Source organism: Arachis stenosperma, chromosome 3 (assembly GCF_014773155.1).
Source record: "Arachis stenosperma cultivar V10309 chromosome 3, arast.V10309.gnm1.PFL2, whole genome shotgun sequence".
Taxonomy (NCBI): domain Eukaryota; kingdom Viridiplantae; phylum Streptophyta; class Magnoliopsida; order Fabales; family Fabaceae; genus Arachis; species Arachis stenosperma.
The window spans coordinates 166,224,939-166,244,938 of NC_080379.1; positions in this window are offsets into that span (position 1 = coordinate 166,224,939).

Consider the following 20,000-nt stretch of genomic DNA (forward strand, 5'->3'; position numbering starts at 1 on the left):
AATTTAATGATACTACTGAAAATATTAGAATTGCAGAGGATAAAAGGGTTGAAGAAGAATGAAGAGAAGAAGTCTTAACTAGTTTTTACAAAGAGATAGAATTAGAATTTCAAATTTTGATTAAGAGTAATTTTGAAAATAAAGGTTATTAAATTTTCAGTCCTTATCCGTATTTCCATAAATTTTAGTCTATGTATCTCTATCTTTTAAAAAAAATATGAATGGATTAAAATTTTGTATTTTAGAATAAAAAATTTAGTTTCAGTTTTTAATTACTAAATAGTAAATACAATATCATTTCTTCAGTCTCAATTTTAGTACTCTATACTAAACGCAATTTTAGTATTTAGGATGAGAATTAATATTTATGATATTTTAATTATTATTTTATTAATTTTTTTAAAAGATTTAATTTAAAAATTGTTATCAAATTAATTAAAATTTTAAAATTTTAGCTTATATTATATGAGTTTTTGTTACGAACGGATGTGTTTTTATTTATTTATTTGTTAAGTTTGCACAATTATATTTAATTAATAAAAAAGATTCACTACAAGAAAACAAACTTTTTGCTACGCTTTTAAAGCGTGGCGAAAAGTACAAAAAAGCGTAGCGATAGCTTTTCGCCACGCTTTATAAGTATTCTGTTTTAAATTTTTGCTGGTGGTGTATGGCCAATGTAAATTTTCATTAGTAATGTCTTTTGAAGTTTTTTTAAGTGAAATTTATTTATCATGATACAACAATTTGTTGTAATTATTTTTATTAATAATGTAAAATTTAAACTTTATGAATTTAAACAGTATACATTTACTAAGTATAAGAATAATTTTAATGTGATCAATTTTAAATATTATTTTTTATTTTTATAGTAATTAAAATAATTTAAAATTAAAATTTGTATGAAATATTATCTTTGAAATAATACTAAAATCAGTGACAAGAGATTATATTATTTTAAAAATAAACCAAAAATATACTGCTACTTATATAATCTATTAAATTTATTAAATGAATTTTGGAATGTTATAACAATATAAGGTTGCAACATAGACTCAATTAAAAATCTACTCAAATAAATTATATGTACTCAATTATATTCTTACATTTATTATTCTATTTTTTTTATATATTATCAATTTGGTAAAAAAATATATCCAAATCAATTTAAAGTAATTTTTTTCTTAATTATTTATAAACTTCTATTTTTTTTTTCAATCCAAATGCATAAAATTCTTAATTTTTAGATTCATAAAATTCCATTTTTTTTAATTTGTCCAAACTGACAAATTTCACATTGAGTTTTAAATTAAATTTTATGAGAGATGATCTCACAAATATTTATGATTTTATGTGGTAATTTATAAGATCTAAAATAAAATAAAATTAAAATTACACATTAGAAATACTCTAAGACTTATATATTGATTCACACTATTATTAATTTAACCTTATGAATTAAACAACATACCGACTCAAAAATGATTCACACAAGATTTAAAATTTTGGCCTAAAAATATTGTATAATCTCGGACGGACATGCCTTCGACTAGTGTAAAGGTGATAATTTTCCAAAAATCTCTGGTATTAATATCTCTCAAGAATCTCTGGTATCAGAATAACACTTGTTACCACACCATTAACAAGAGAATCAGTGTCAACATTCTTCGCACAACAATAACACATAAAAAACGAGCTAATGATATGGTAAGTTTACATGTTAAAATTCATGCAATTTAAGTTTTTTTTTTTAATTATTTACAAAATTTTAAATTCTCTTCTAATCCAAAGACACTAAATTCTTAATTTTTATATCCATGGAATTCTATTTTTTTTTTGAAATAATTAAAAGATAATTTAAGTTTAAATTGAAATCAAACCATAGAATTTCAAATGAAATTTTATGATATATAGTTTCACAAATATTTATATAGTATTTTGTAAGATCTAAAATAAAATAAATTAACATTAAATATTGAACATTTTTTAAAACTTATATATTAATTCACATTATTATTAATTTAATTTTATGAATTAAACAATATACCGATTCAAAAATCATTTTCTTAAAATAAAAACCAAAAAGATTTCAAATTTTGGCATAAAAATATTGCATAACCTTTAGTATCAAATGGTATTAGGGTGACACTTGTTATCATACCTTTAGCAGGAAAATTACACAACAACAAAGTATAAAGGACGAGCTAATGATGTTGCAGGTGATATATGTTAAAACTCATAAAGGACAAGGTTAACTATGAATCTCATTATAAATGGTGCAGGTTAAAACTCACCACAATTTATATGTCTGATACTCTATGTGTATGTTTGCGCTTATTAAATTTGTATCTCTAATGACACAAAATTTTTCTATGTTAGACGTATTTTGACAAAGTTGACTGGTCATAATTAACAATAAATTTAAACTTTTGAGAAAATATATAAATTTCCTCCAGTTTTGTTTCATTATCTCATGGTTCATGCCATCATGTGTTATCATGAGATAGTAATAGAATTTATCTTTTAAAATTTTAAAAATAAATTTTGATCAAAACCATGTAAATTATGTTTGGATTTATTGAAATTGATAAAATAGTCTATAATAAAATAAAAAATGATATTTAAAAATTTTTACAGGAAACTAAACTTTAAATTAACAAATTGTTATATTGAAAATAAATATTTTATTTAACATATATATAGAATTGATAATGCGTCAATAAGTAGCAATTTGACTTATTATTTAAGATGTGTTAGTAAAAAAAAATCATAGAGATCTATTGAATAATACTAAGTATTCTCATACAAAAGTTACAGTTGATTAGAAATGTTTGTAGTTATATTTATAAAAAAAATTTTCACAAAATTTTATTATAATTTTTTTAATTGTTATAATTTTTTATAAATAATTAATTTGAGTGAGTCTATTGATTAATTTACTAGGTCATTTAGTACATTAAATATATTTTAGAAAATAAAATATAATTATTTCAAATTTTCAATCAATAATCAGTTAAAAAATTGGATGACAGGATAACTGTTCATACCCTGACCCAATAATAAAGGCCCAGGATCAAGCAAAAGACCTAATCTAAAGGGTTGGGCCTCACCAGTACCAATCTTCATCCTATGAAGTCGGTACTCACCACGACCTGTTCTAAAGAAGTCGGGCACGAGATTAGCTGGCGGATAAAACACTCATTCAAATGAGTAACTGCCCCTAGAATCTCTCTAACCACTTCCACGAGCCATATCTTAACCTCCCTAAGATAATGGGACGGTTAACACCCTAAAAAATATGGCACTACTCCAACGGTGGTTATTGGTTCACCACTATAAATACACGGACACCCCTCAGGTATCTCTAAGTCCAATACTCTCTAGACCTGCTCACACTCTTGCTAACTTAGGCATCGGAGTGTCTTTGCAGGTACCACCCCCATCTCCTCGCACAAACAAGTCGGACGGAACCTCCCGAGTTGCAGATCCATTCGGAATCCTCCTCCTTCACACATTTGGGCCAACCAATTCCATCCAGCCCATCAATCTCCGGTTACCCACCGTAACATTGGCGCCGTTGCCGGGGACCCGAGAGATCAACCACTGATGGCGGACAGATCCCACGAAGAAGGTCATGTGGAGACAGATTCTGAACAAGAGAATCTGGACACAGGCAATAACGATGCGGACTTCACCCTCCAACAGGAAATTAATGATCAACACAGGAAGGTACCTCCGGAGTAAAAAACCCGGTAACTCTTCAGAAGGGCGCGAATCAGAGAAAGAGGGACCACCCCATGTAACTGAACTCATGGGATTAGTCCACAGTCGCCTGGAACAGTTAGAACAAGAACGGGAGTGACAAAAGGAAACTGAAAAAAACCTAAAAGAGGAGATGGAACGACGAAAAGAGTTGGAAAGAAAACTCTTAAAGTTAGAATCCTCCCTCAAAGGTCGCAACTCCCGTGACGAACAAGAAGAGCCGCCTTTAGGAGGGGAGGATCCTTTCAGCGAGGACATAATGAGGGCAAAAGTTCCAAGGAACTTCAAAAGCCCTGATATGGACCTCTATGATGGAACTACGGATCCAAAGCATCACCTGAGCAACTTCAAAAGTCGGATGTACCTAGCCGATGCTTCCGACGCCACGCGATGCAAAGCTTTCCCGACCACTCTATCGAAAGCAGCGATGAAGTGGTTTGATAGCCTCCCCCGAGGTCGGTTACTAGCTTTGAAGACCTCTCAAGGAAGTTTTTGATGAGGTTCTCTATCCAGAAAGACAAAGTGAAACATGCACCGAGCCTCCTGGGAATAAAACAGGAGGTCGAGATCCTTACGAGCCTATGGAAAGGTTCAATAAAGCGTGTTTAGAGATTCAAGACCTGCCCACAGAGGCAGTCATAATGGGGTTAGTCAATGGACTCAGAGAAGGTCCCTTCTCACAATCCATATCTAAAAGACACCCCGTTTCTCTAAGTGATGTACAGGAAAGCTGAAAAGTACATCAATATGGAGGAAACGCTAAGTTGAGAGACCTGAGTTGGCGACCTGGGCCCCCTCCCTCAACAAAAGAGAGAGAAAGGGAAACCAAGAAAAAAGAACTCGTCTCGAGAGACCAAGAAAATATCTTTACTCCTCTGAAAGTTTCTATAGTGATGTATAGAGATTTGTAACACTGAACTGCCACCCCTAGACCCATTAAAAATAAAAAAGGGGGGAGCCGCACCGATTACTGTGAGTACCATAAATATATGGTCACTCCACAAACGACTGTTACGACCTTAAAAATGTGATAGAAAGCTGGCTAGGGAAGTCGGCTTGATAGATATCATAGAAAGGTCGGACGGTCATGGAAAGAGAAAGCGAGACGATATGGATAGAAGACCCACCGCCGCAGACTCCAGAGAGACATATCCATATGATCTCAAGAGGGTTCGCGGGAGGGGGACTCACCAAATCCTCTCGCAAAAGACATCTCAAAAGAGTCTACCAGGTCGGAGAAGAGTCATCCGACCTCCCTGCCATTTCATTCACAAAAGAAGATGGGCAAGGAATAATCCCTGGACACGATGATCCAGTAGTAATAACTATGATCCTGGCGAATGCCCATCTCCACAGAACCCTAGTAGACCAAGGAAGCTCAGCGGACATCCTTTTTAAGCCCGCTTTTGACAAGCTAGGGTTAGATGAGAAGGAATTAAGAGCCTATCCCGACACCCTATACGGATTAGGGGACACGCCAATAAAACCACTGGGATTTTTGCCCCTCCACACCACTTTTGGAAAAGGGGAAAATCAAAGACTCTGAGTATAGACTTCATAGTCATTGATGTGGGGTCAGCATATAATGCTTTAATCGGCAGAGCTACCCTTAATCGACTCGGAGCCGTGGTATCCACTCCCCACCTTTGCATGAAATTCTCGACCTCAGCAGGGATAGCAACGGTAAGAGGGGATCGAAAGTTGGCAAGGAAATGCTACAATGAAAGCCTAAATCTGAGAGAAAGGGCAGAGTTCACACAATAGAGCTCGGCGGTGCAAGGCCAGAGAAGCTGCGACCACAACCGGGAGGAAAAACCGAGGAGATACAGGTCGGTAAAGAGGAAGGAAAAAATACTCATATAGGATCCAACCTAGGGGAAACCCTAAAACAAGAATTGACTAAGCTCCTAAGAGATAACTCCGACCTCTTCGCCTAGAAGGCCTCTGACATGCCTGGGATAGACCCCGAGCTCATGTCCCACAAGCTCTCGATTTATCCGGGATCCCGACCTGTACAACAAAGAAGACGCAAGCTCGGCCCAGAACGAGCCCTAACAGTAGAAGAACAAGTGCAGGCGCTCCTGGAAGCTGGCTTCATCAGAGAAGTCAAGTACCCAACATGGCTAGCCATGTAGTGCTAGTCAAAAACAGAATGACAAATGGAGAATGTGTGTCGACTATACCGACTTAAATAAGGCATGTCCCAAGGACCCTTATCCACTGCCAAGTATTGATACCCTAGTGGACTCCAGCTTGGGGTATCAATACTTATCATTTATGGACGCCTTCTCGGGATATAATCAAATCCCAATGTATGAGCCAGACCAGGAGAAAACATCATTCATCACACCCAGAGCTAATTTCTGCTACGTGGTCATGCCATTCGGACTGAAGAATGCAGGAGCCACATATCAAAGGTTGATGAATAAAGTGTTTTCCTCTCACCTTGGGAGTCTAATGGAAGTATACGTCGACGACATGCTGGTAAAGACCAAGAAAGAAGTCGACCTCCTGTCAGACCTCTCACAAGTCTTTGACACCATAAGGCTGCACGGGATGAGACTAAATCCCACAAAGTGTGCCTTTGCGGTGGAGGCAAGGAAATTTCTAGGATTCATGCTAACACAAAGAGGGATCGAAGCCAATCCCGATAAGTGTAGAGCCATCCTAGAGATGAAAAGCCCGACTTGTTTGAGAGAAGTCCAGCAGCTGAATGGCCGACTTGCAGCCCTCTCCAGATTTTTGGCAGGATCGGCACTAAAATCCCTTCCATTGTTCTCCTTATTGAGAAAGGGATGTCAGTTTGAATGGACTCCTGAATGCGAGGAGGCGTTCCAGGAGTTCAAAAAGTTTTTAAGCCAACCTCCTATTCTGACCCGACCAGTATCTGGAAAAGACCTCGTCCTGTACTTATCCGTAGCGGACAATGCTGTCTCATCAGCCCTAATAAGAGAAGATGAGGTCGGACAACATCCAATTTATTTCATCAGTAAAGTTCTACAAGGCCCTGAGCTAAGATACCACAAACTAGAGAAGTTTGCCTACTCCTTAGTAATAGCCTCACGAAGGCTACGACCTTACTTTCAGGCTCACACAATAAGAGTCCGTACGAACCAACCCATGAAGCAAATCCTCCAAAAGACGGATGTTGCAGGGAGAATGGTTCAATGGGCAATAGAGCTCTCCGAGTTCGACTTAAGATATGAAACTCGGACGGCGATCAAAGCCCAATGCCTCGCCGACTTCATTGCAGAATACGCAGGGGATCAGGAGGAAAAACCAACTACATGCGAACTCTATGTAGACGGATCCTCCAACAAAACAGGAAGCGGCGCAGGCATAATATTGGTAGATGAAAGAGGAACCCAGATAGAGGTTTCCCTAAAATTTGAATTTCCAGCTTCAAATAATCAGACAGAGTATGAAGCCTTGATTGCTGGATTAAAGCTGGCAGAAGAAGTCGGTACTACAAAGGTGATGATATACAGCGACTCACAAGTGGTGACCTCCCAAATAAGCGAAGAGTATCAGGCAAAAGGACCCAAATATGAAGAGGTACTTGGAGAAAACTCTGGAGCACCTTGGGCGCTTTGCAGAAACCGAGGTTAAACACATAACTCGGGATCTGAACAGCAGCGGACGCCCTATCCAAGTTAGAAAGTACCAAGCCAGGAGGGAACAACAGAAGCCTGATCCAGAAAACCCTCCAGGAACCCTCAGTAGTAAAATAGAAGACAAACAAGAAGTACTTGAGGTAGTCGTTTAAAACTCGATGGATGAATCCCTTGGTCGAATACATGAATTCGACATCCTCCCTAAAGAGGAGAAAAAGGCTAAAAGATCCGAAGGGAAGCACAACACTACACCTTGGTGAGAAATATTCTCTACAGAAGGGGATATCACACCATTATTAAAGTGTGTACCGACCTCAAGAACTGCGAGGTATTGGAGGAAGTACATAGTGGGATCTGTGGAAACCATCTCGGAGCAAGGTCCTAGCCAGGAAAGTAATCCGAGCTGGATTCTACTGGCCGACCTTGCAGAAAGATGCCACAGAATTGTGAAAAGTGTCAACCATGTCAGAGTGCAAATTTCACGTGCTCCACCAGAAGAGCTCATCAGTATCACTTCTCCATGGCCCTTTGCAAATGGGGAATAGATTTGTTAGGCCCTTTTCCCCAAGCCCCAGGACAAGTCAAATACCTGATCGTGGGAATAGATTACTTCACAAAGTGGATAGAAGCAGAACCATTGGCCACCATCACCGCTCAAAGAAGTCGGAGGTTCCTCTACAAAAATATCATCACAGATATGGGATCTTATTCCATTACTACAGATAACGGAACCCAATTCACCGTTCTACCTTCAGAAGCTTAGTAGCCAGTATGAAAATCAAACACCAGTTCACTCGGTGGAGCACCCGCAAGCCAATGGGCAAGCCGAGGCAGCCAAAAGTCATACTGGCAGGGCTAAAGAAAAGATTACAAGAAGCAAAAGGAGCTTGGGCTGAAGAGCTCCCCAAGTGCTATGGGCTTACAGGACACGCCCCAATCCGCCACTGGAGAAACGCCATTCCGAGTCTATGGCGTAGAAGCAATGATACCAATAGAAATCAATGAACAAAGCCCAAGGGTAATTCTCCATGACGAGATCGGAAACATACAGGGGCACAAAGAGGAGCTCGACTTGCTCCCCGAAGTCCGAGAAGATGCCAGATAAGAGAAGCAGCATTGAAGTAAAGGATGACTACAAGGTACAACAAAAAAGTCATTCGAAGAACATTTGCCCCGAATGACTTGGTCTTAATCAGAAACGACATTGGAGTCAACAATCAGGGGAAAAAAACTCGCTGCTAATTGGAAGGGACCATACAAAGTCAATGAAGTTTTAGGAAAAGGTTATTATAAAGTAACCGACCTGAACGGCACTGAGTTTCCCAAGGTCGTGGCATGCTGTAATATGAAAAAGGTACTACAGTTAAAAAGCGAACTCTACTCCTGATGTACTCTTTTCCCAACTTCATGATTTTTTCCCAAAATCAAAGGGTTTTTTTCTGGAGAAGGGTTTTTAACGAGGCATCATAGTAGAGGCTAAGGGAAAAAAGGCTATTAAAAACCCTAGTAGCAAGAAGGTACCTCCCCAATCAATAAAGATCTTTTTTCACATATCTCTTATAAACTCCTTTCTATTTTCTAAGTCTTTCTACGAAACGCGCCGCTTAAGCTCGACAAAACGTGAAAATCCCATGAACCGACCTAGATGGTCGTCAGGATAAAACGACGAGGTACAAGTCGGTGTAATGAGGTTATAAAAGTTGATCGTAAAGAACTCGGGAACATCTCGACTCATAAGTCGAAAGGAAAGAACCGAGTAGAAAAGAAAATGAATCGCAAAAATAACCTAAGTCATAAGAACTCAATAAAACAAAGTTGAGTATAAGGGATAAAAAAAGCGATTAAAGGCTGTCAAAAAGTCCTTAAACAAAAGGGCTCAGAAAAGCAGACAAGCCAAAGAGAAAGGTTTTCAGAAAAAGATCAAGGGGACTCCCAAAAATCAGAAAAGCATACACGCATAAGGTAACTTAAACCCTTATCCAAAAAATGGTATTTATTTTGTTAAGTTAAAACCCTTATTAAAAAGGGTACTTTTAAAATATTTTGTTTACGGCCTTAAAAGGCCAAAAGAAATCGTCCAAACGCCACCAACAAACAAAGAGTTTAAAAAAGGGGGGACTCACAGGCTGAGCCCCCATATAGCCATAAAAAAGTTATTTCTGCAGAGGAGTAGACGGATCACCACCACCAGAGTCAGGAAGAGCGCCACCAGGATCAGGAAGAGAGGCAACCACGGGAGATGAAGAGGAAGTCGGAGGAACAACAGAAGAACTCGAAGCGTCCTTGGAACGAGGAGGTGACTCAATAATCCTCTGCCCCCGAGTCTTCAATTCTGATTCGGAAACGATTACGGGGGTAGGAGGATCCACAATAGCACCATCAATGACGACCTTGTCTGGATCTAAAGGAGAAAGATCTAAGTCAGGAGCAATAACTCCGACCTGCTCCTTGAAAATCCTCCAAGCCTCCTCGACACCATCAGCGATAGAGTCCTCCAACTCGGCATACGCATTTCGAGAGTTCAGCAAATCCTTCTTCACAGACACAAGATCTTGAAATAAACTCTGATAACTCTCTGTGCTGTCTTCCTAAACTCGTCTCCATGTTGCATTGGGCTTGCAACTTACTCTTCTCCGAAGGCTATCTCTCTCCGCCCTCAGCTTGGCGACCTCCTCCTTCAACTCCCTCTCTGCTCCTGATAAGAAGCCTCCCCTCCAGCTCCTCAACCTTAAGGTTACCCCAAAGAGCTGAGAGGAGTCTTCTCAAATATCCAAAAGCTTCCCACAAACACCTGCCGCCCTAAAACTCTCCTAGCAGAGTGGTGAGGGGTTTCGAACAGAAACATCATCCATACTTATATGAGGATAGATTTCTTTCGGACGAATGCAAGAGCATCCGCCTTAACCCCACATCGAAAGAAGAGCCGGACTCTAAAGTCTTGGCTTCTTCTTCTCTGGCTCAGAAAGAAGTCGGGCGGAGGGGAGCGGCCGAGATAAAGCTGAAGAAGAAATCACAATGGGCTGAGAGGGAGTCCCACGCTCTGAGGAGGATGAGAGGAGGGAGGAGAGATTGCCCTGGTGCACCAGCCCTGGCCCGGGACTTGCTTAGCCTCCTGAACTCTCTGGTAAGATTCTTGAGCATTCTTCCTTGCCATATCTGCAAAAGAAACAAATAGCAAAAACAACAAGTCGTCATTACCTCAAAACGCAGATATAAGTCGGAAGTAAGGAATATATATATATATATATATATATATATATATATATATATATATATAATATATATATATATATATATATATACATACATATATATAAGACCTAGTTGGACCGAACAAAGTCGGCGATCCCTGGAGGAATTTCCTAGTATCCAAGTACGGGGCTCCCCCACACTTCTCGGAAAAACCCACAATGGCCGCCCACCTCGTCTAGGTCGTCCAGACCATACTTCTCACAAGGGGAGGCCTCCAACCAATAGAGGGAAAGCGAGGGAAGAATTCTCATCCAAGAAAAAGGGGTGGTGACCCTCTACAGCTTGCACTTTGAAAAAATAATTTTGAGTCGTGGAAGGATTCATCAAAAAGGGTGAAATTCTCCGACCTTGTATGGCTCGGAAAGACACCCATGTTGCTTGTATTTAGCCCACTGAAGGGCTTAGTCATGTGGAAAAGATAAAAGAAATCCTCAAAGAGGTCGGAAGTCCAAAGCGTGACTAATAAATTGTAAATTTCAGAAAATCCCAAGAATTGGGGTGAAGTTGGGTAGGGGCAACTCGACAGTGGTGCAAAACAGACATCTCAAAATTCGAAAAAAAGAAAAACACCCAAACGGGTGATCATACATCATACATAAAGAAAAAAGAGGGGCCGCCTCATTGGCCCTCCCAAACAACCCGGTCTTCTGGACCCGGGACTACCAACTCATACTTTGGCTCGTCCTCCTCAGAAGTACAAATTCTGTGGTGAGTACGAAGATGGGTAATAACTCAGCATCAACCAAGGGTTCCTCCCCTAGGACCGTGACATCAACCCATTGAGAAAGAACATATACGGAAGCCATTTCTTTTTCTTATAAAGGGTGACAAAAACCTACAAAAGAAAAGAAAGGAAAATCAAAAACACGGTCTCTAAAGGGAGGAGATACGGAACCAAAATCTACAAACCAACCTATCTATCTACAAAATAAAAGCATGCAAACACGAAGCATGTTACGAAAGAAGAAAAGCTAACCTTTATCCAAATGAAGGTTGGAAGAAGCAGAAGTCCGAAACACAAGAATGCAGCACGAACAAAGAAGAAGAAATTTGAAAAATTGCAGAAACAAAAAATGAAAGAGAGGGAAAGTATTTATAAACATGCTAAGGGGCATAATGGTAAAAGTGGGGCAGTCATTAATGAGAATGCACCGTTACCAAGACCTACGCACATCCCTAACGGACACGACGCTTGATTAGACGTAACTGTCAGAACCAAAAGGACACGGAAAGTCACGTCGGTTTCAAAAAATCACGTCGGTCCTCCAACAAGTCGGCTACGACCCCGAGCAGAATACTCGAACCCAAATCTTGAAAAAATTGGGCTCGAGTAGGGGCACTGTTCATACCCTGGCCCAATAATAAAGGCCCAGGATCAAGCAAAAGACCTAATCTAAAGGGTTGGGCCTCACCAATACCAATCTTCATCCTATGAAGTCGGTACTCACCACGACCTGTTCTAAAGAAGTCGGGCACGAGATTAGCTGGCGGATAAACACTCATTCAAATGAGTAACTACCCCTACAATCTCTCTAACCACTTCCACGAGCCATATCTTAACCTCCCTAAGATAATGGGACGGTTAACACCCTAAAAATATGGCACTACTCCAACGGTGGTTATTGGTTCACCATTATAAATACACTGACACCCCTCAGGTATCTCTAAGTCCAATACTCTTTAGACCTGCTCACACTCTTGCTAACTTAGGCATCGGAGTGTCTTTGCAGGTACCACCTGCACAAACAAGTCGGACGGAGCCTCCCGAGTTGCAAATCTATTCGGAATCCTCCTCCTTCACACATTTGGGCCAACCAATTCCATCCAGCCCATCAATCTCCGGTTACCCACCGTACAATAACTTTGAAGCAACCTTTCCTAAAAAATCTAGATCATTTTGTGGTGAAATACACAACTTATTCTTTCAATGTGTTCAATTGTCCTTATCTTCGTTTTTAATCGGATAGAATGCGATTGTTCGCTTTATTGACGCTTCGCTATAACAAGAAGTTAAGTATATCTAATTTTTTTTATCGTTTCTCTGATACTGCTTTATTATTATGACATTTTTAAATATAAATTTAGCAAATTATATATTCTGATATTCAGGTGCATTGGATATGTTTTAAGGAATAAAATATAACTATTTTAATTAATAATTAATTGAAGAATTATGATATTGGTCAAAATTTAAAATAACTTTTTACGTGAAAGAGATCTAGTATCATCCGGTATTATCCTATTGGATAAAACACAATAAAAAATTATTTAGTATTATTTGTTATTGTAAATAATTTTATAAAATTTAAAAATTTTTTATAAAATATTATGAATACCATAAAATTTATAATGTACTCATTGTATGCTGGTCATAAAATAAAAAAATTTAAAATTTTATAAAAATGCAATATATTTTTTTAGACTCATATTTTTCTATTAAATGATAAGAATAATTAAGAACACATGTTAATTAAATAATGTTATTTTTTATTATAATTTTTTTAATTGTTATAATTTTTTATAAATAATTAATTTGAGTTAGTCTCTTGATTAATTTATTAGGTCATTTAGTACATTAAATGTATTTTAGAGAATAAAATATAATTATTTCAAATTTTCAATTAATAATCAGTTGAAAAATTGGATAATAGGGTAACTTTGAAACACTATTTCTCAAAAAATCTAGTATCATTTTGTAGTAAAATACACAATTTATTCTTTCAATGTATTCAATTGTCCTTATCTTCGTTTTTGATCGGATAGAATGCGATTGTTGGTTTCACTGACGTTTCGCTATAACAAGAAGTTAAGTATATCTAATTTTTTTTATCGTTTCTCTGACACTGCTTTACTATTATGACATTTTTTAATATAAATTTAGCAAATTATATATTCTGATATTCAGGTACATTGGATATGTTTTAGGGAATAAAATATAATCATTTTAATTAATAATTAATTGAAGAATTATGATATTAGTCAAAATTTGAAATAACTTTTTATGTGAAAGAGATCTAGTATCATTCGGTATTATCCCGCTGGATAAAACACAGTAAAAAATTATTTAGTATCATTTGTTATTGTAAATAATTTTATAAAATTTAAAAATTTTTTATAAAATATTATGAATACCATACAATTTATAATGTACTAATTTATAATGTACTAATTGTATGCTGGTCATAAAATAAAAAAATTTAAAATTTTATAAAAATGCAATATATTTTTTTAAACTCATATTTTTCTATTAAATGATAAAAATAATTAAGAACACATGTTAATTAAATAATGTTATTTTATTTGTACAATAAAAAAATTTAAATTTTATAAAAACGCTTAATAATTAAAAAATACATGCAATATTTTTAAACTTCATAAATTTTATAAAAGTGTTTACAATAATTTTTAAATTTTATAAAATTGTTTACAATAATTATAAAAATACTTACGATAAAAATTTATAAATTTTATAAAATTATTTAATTTAAAATTATTATACAAATTTTAGTTGTATTTGTTATAAAATAAATGAATACAATAAATTTTTTAAAAAATTATAACCATATATTAATACAAAATGAATGAACAAGATTCAGTATATTACAACTAAGTTTATAAAAAAAAATCATCTTTCTACTAAATTGGTTTAAGTTAAATTGAAGGGAAAAAGACAAATAGGTCTCTAACTTTTCAAATTTTTGACAAATACATCCCTGACAAAATTTAAATACAAAAAAGTCCCTGACTTTAACAAACGGAGGACAATTTAGTCCTTCCGTCTATTTTCCTCTCATACGCCAACGGAACTAGCTGACGTGGCTGAAACGGTGTCCAGTGTCCGTTACGGTGCCACGTTGGAAGGGGAAAAATGTTCGAAAGACAAATAAGTCCTTGACGTCATTTTACAAATAAAGTTCGAAGGACAAATAGGTCCTTGAGAAATTTTTTTTCAAAATTAATAAACTCATTTCCTAAATTCTCTTATTTACCTCTCTCCATTTTTATATATCCCTCTACTATTTTTACTCTATATATAATTATATTTATATTAGTAATTTGACAATCAAATATGTCATTCGATATTTTTTACAATTAAAATATTTAAATGTAAAATTATACACATTAAATTATTTTAAATTTTAAATAACGAATGTTAAAATTAATTACTAATAAAAAATTAGACTTTTTCATATAAAAATAATAACTAAAAATCTTATTATTTAATTTTTTATCTGCAGATATCTTGGTCTTCTTAGTCAAAAACTTTTGTCAACTTACGACTTTTTTGTAAAAGTAGTTTGATTTTATAAATCTTTTGTGTCATGCATAATTTATACTGTTAGAACAAAGTGAACTATAATTTAAAAAAAAAATTCTCGTAATGTTATTATGCATAAAAATACTAGTTCTAATATAATACACAAATGCACTAATGCTAACTTAATACATGAATGATGCACAAATGAACTAATGCTAACTTGATGTATAAATGAACTGATGTTAACTAATGTCACTGGTATGATGAAAACTGAACTAATGCAATTTAACAAATTCTAATATAATACACAAATGCACTAAAACTAAACTAATGCAATTTAAGAAAAAGTAGAAACATAACAAACCCAATTTCTACAATTTTAATACAAATAATTTAAATTGTAGAATAAAACAAGTTAACTAGATTTCAAAATACAAGCATAATTTTATCAGAAATTATTTTTAATATGGAAAGAAAATTGGTGTTTTGGTTGAATATTGACATTTGAAGTGTATTACAGTATTGTGGAAATTATTCAACACGCCCCACGTGTTGGCTAAGATGCTGCCACGTGTTCAACACGCCCCCCACGTGTTGGTCAGAATGATGCCACGTGTTCACCACGCCCTCCACGTGTTGCACCACGCCCCCACGTGTTGACTTCCCACAAAAAAATTTCACCCATCTATAATTACACCACATTCTCCCATTTTCAACAAAAACACCAATATTTTTTTCATACAAAAAAAATTAGCCTAATTTTATAAACTAAATTCTCATAATAGAAGCATAATAGAAGTATAATGAAAAAAAAAATTTTCAAGGACTTATTTGTCCTTCGAACTTTATTTGTAAAATGACGTTAAGGACTTATTTGTCCTTCGAACTTTTTTCCCCTTCCAACGTGACACCGTAACGGACACCTGTACACCGTTTCAGCCACGTCAGCCAGTTTCGTTAGGTGTATGAGAGGCAAATAGACAGAAGGACTAAATTGTTCTCTGTTTGTTAAAGTCAGAGACTTTTTTGTATTTAAATTTTGTTAGGGATGTATTTGTCAAAAGTTTGAAAAATCAGGGACTTATCTGTCTTTTTCCCTAAATTGAATTACACACGTTTTGTATCCCTAATAAATCGTTTAAGATCAACCAAATTACTTTAAACCGCCCTTTCCTACTAAATTAATCTAAGTTAAAACGATTTCCTATCATTTCTTGGTAAATAGTTTTAAACTACATCGATTTATATAAAAATATTTTGAAAACGAACCTTAAAATAGGACAATCTAATCATATTAGAAGCCAATCAATTTAAAAATATATTTTATTCTCGTTATTTATTTTTTTTGATTATGTTACATTGCATAATATTTTTAAACTTAGAAGGAAGATTGTAACTTTATAATAGAGAAAAAATATCAAATATAATATACATATTTTTATAAATTTAATTAGAGTATTCTCTATTCACTCAATTATTATGTATAAAAAAACCTTATTTTACTTTATTTTATTTTAACTCATAATGTTTATATTTGATCAAAACTTCGATGATAGAAAAAAGTTAGAGAGAAGCTGTGACGAGGTGAAAGAGTGAGAGGGTGAGAGAGAGAGAGTGGGTTTTAGAAGAAGGGATTGCACTAATTTAAATTCAGACCCAACTTTTAAACCTTGTGTTTCATTCATTGAATTTTTATCGAAGTTTGACTGTTAGTAATATCCTAACGTTTCATTTAAAAGGAGTTACAGGATTCAAAGAGCGACAAATAAAATAAAATAAAAAGGTTCTCCTACTTTGAGTGAAATGCTACAAAAGAAAAGTAAAGTAGAAATATCTTAAGAAAGAAAAAAAAGACTCATAGACTCATCTTGCAGCACAATTTCCAATTCAATTTCTTTGTTGCCCGCATGATGTTTTATGCTGTAATTTTCTCACCTTCGAACACTTTAGTGTTTTGATCTCTCTAAATGCCCTAATAGATCGCTACAAATAAATAGCATCGATTCTGAATCCGTAACTTGAAAGTCCAGAGATGAAGCTCCCTAAATTTCTCCCAAGTTGTCCACACCTCCGAAGACTGTGAGAATAGAAGACAACATAATTAGTTAATTCTACCACTACCAAGATAGAAAAAGAGGAAGAGAACTCCAACGACTAGTTCTCCAATGGCTCTTAATCACAATAATTATTCTTTCTCTATTAAAATTTGTGTGTGTATGTGTGTGTACACACACAGGAATTTCCTAATTGTAAGGTCAAGAAAGAATAATAACAATTCAAATTTTTTAATTACAGTTCAATTCCCTTTTCTCTCCTAGTTTTCACATGGTATCAGGTGTTTTTGGTTCTTGATCCATGGCCCTTGTCACTGCTCTCTCTGCAACCAATTAAGGTCTTCTCAACCCCATTCCAGATAAATTAACAGAGACGAATTATGTTACCTGACAGCGACTTGCTTTGTTTACCATTCGAGGCCAAAGTCTTGAAGATCACATTTTAATAGGAAAGTTTCAAAAAATGTATGATTCTGATGCAGATGCTGTTGGCACCACCTCTTCTACCGATATAAAGTGGATACAATATGACTATAATCTTTGCTTTTGGTTGCTTGCATCTGTTGATAATGACTTCAGAATCGCATGGTTTGTTGTGAATCAGCTTATGAAATGTAGACCAAGATCGAGCAGTATTTTCCTTCCTCTATCCAAACAACCATCAAACACAACTCGAGAGCATTAAGAAATTTAATCTTTCTACTACTGATTACATTGCTAAGGTAAAGACTATTAGTTACACTGTCCCAAGTAAAGATCATATTTCTGCTCTTTGTGATGTCCTGCCTGGGAATTTTTCAAATTGTATTACCACCATTCAAGCCAAATATGAACTATACACTATGGTAGAAATTGAATCCATGTTTGTTTCTCATGAAGAAATGCTGGAATGATTTAGACAAACATCTCTTAATATGGCTCATGCGAATCTTGCATAACTTGCTTCATCTTAGTCCAGGTTTTTTGGAAGAAACAATGATGGTAGAAGAGGAGCTTGAGGGGGACGTTTTGGTAGAAGTGACAAAACTCCTGGGCAATACAATTCATAATTCAAGACCCAATTGCCATCTTTGTAATCAAACTGGCCATTCTGCATTGCGATGCTTCTACAGGTTTGACCAAATTTTTCATGGTTATTTTCAAAATTTTTCTTAACAATCCTCCACCATCCTCTTTTCACAATTCTTAATCATTCTTGGCCATTTCTACAATTTCTGACTCTTCTTAGAATTCTGATTGGGTGCTAGTCAACACCTTACTAATGATCAATTAAATCTCATGACAGTATCAGACTATATTAGACCAGATATTATTCATGGCCAATGGTGTAGGTATACCAATATAGAGTTTTGGTAATTCTATTTTAACAAATATTCTTACACAACACTATTTTTATCTGAAAGATATATTATTTAATCTTCTAATTGCTAAAAATCTTTTTAGTGTCTCTAAATTCCGTCTTGATAATAATGTGTTTTTTGAGTTTTTTACTTTTCACTATCTTGTGAAGTCACAGATCAATAAAGAAATTCTACTTTAAGGACAACTTAGAAAAGGGGTTTATGTTTTTGAAAATGTTAAGATCCCTAAGCAGATTGATGATACTACCCCTTTTCATGTTTTTCTTACATAGTATAAAGCTAGCCTGTTAGATTGGCATAGGAGATTAGGACATTGCTCACACGCTATTGTTTCAAAAATTGTGAACTCTTGTAATTTGTCTTGCTCTAATAAAAATACTTAATAGCACCCGTGTGAACACGACAATATGGCAAAAATGCATGCTCTCCCTTTTTCTAACTCTCTTAATCTATCATAGGTTTTTTCTAGGTTTATTTTGAGGGTCATGATCGTTTTTCATAATTCTTGTTCCTCATAGTGTGTATCACTTGTTGTGCAACAAGAATATTATCTAAATTAATCTTGCTAGAAAATAAAATTTGCTTAAGTGTTAGAAATAAGAGTAGACATAAAAATTTTAAGTCTAGTAACAATAATTTTAGTGATAATCTTATAGAAAATATTGTATAGGCTAGTAGGTCTAAAATTACTAAAATTTTTAGAAAAAGGAATCTTGGGAATAATAGATGTAGCGATTTAGTAGCCTAGGCAATCTTACTAGGTTCATTAAAAAACAAACTTTACCCACTCCATAACCAAATTGGCAACAATATTCTACGAATGTTGAAAAACTCGGTAGAAATCCTATCACTTCCTGGCACCTTCCAATTTTTCATACATAAGATGGCCTCTTTGATCTTTTCTAGCTTAACCTCCCTGCCAACATATTCATATTTTTGGTCTAGCAACTTAAAAAATACCATGAGATGGGAAAAGGGTTGGTTTCCATATCTTTAGCATAAAGGGTTTTAAGAAATTAACTTACCCAATTGTATTGCTTCCGGTATTTTCTAGTTGTTGAGTTTAGAGAACTAAATTATCATTAAGATGATGACTAAATATTATTGGGTTATTTGTTTGTATAATTTTGTTGTGTTTGTGTGCAGGAAATTAATTAATTCACATTGGCCCAAAAAATATGAAAAATAAGTCCATATTGCATCTGTCCAATATGATTCAAACAAAACACTCATATCATAATATGAATTGCTATGAAAGCAAACAATCTAAAAAAAGAAGATAAGAAAAGAAATATGGCCCAATATCAAGTTAAGCTTGAACAAACTATTCATTCCAACAATCTTGATCCAAAGATTAAATGGCTGAACCGTGAAAAGAAAGAAAACAAATTGGCCCAAAAACAAACATAAAGCCTAAGCCGGTGGTCCATATTCAAATCCATTCCTCCAACTTGGGTTCTAAGTGACTTAATTCCATTTTATTTGAACAATTCACTTCACCCACCAAACCAAAATTCTCTCTTCTCTCTACTCTTTCTTTCATATCACATCACTATCTATAACAAAAAGAAAGAATGGGAACGTTCTGAAGCTAGAGCAAAGGGTAGAACAAAAAGCTTATTTCCAAATTCAAGCAAGCAAGAGAAAAAAAGGGGCTACAACAATAGGAAAGATCACATCAAAAAAGAAAATCATAATA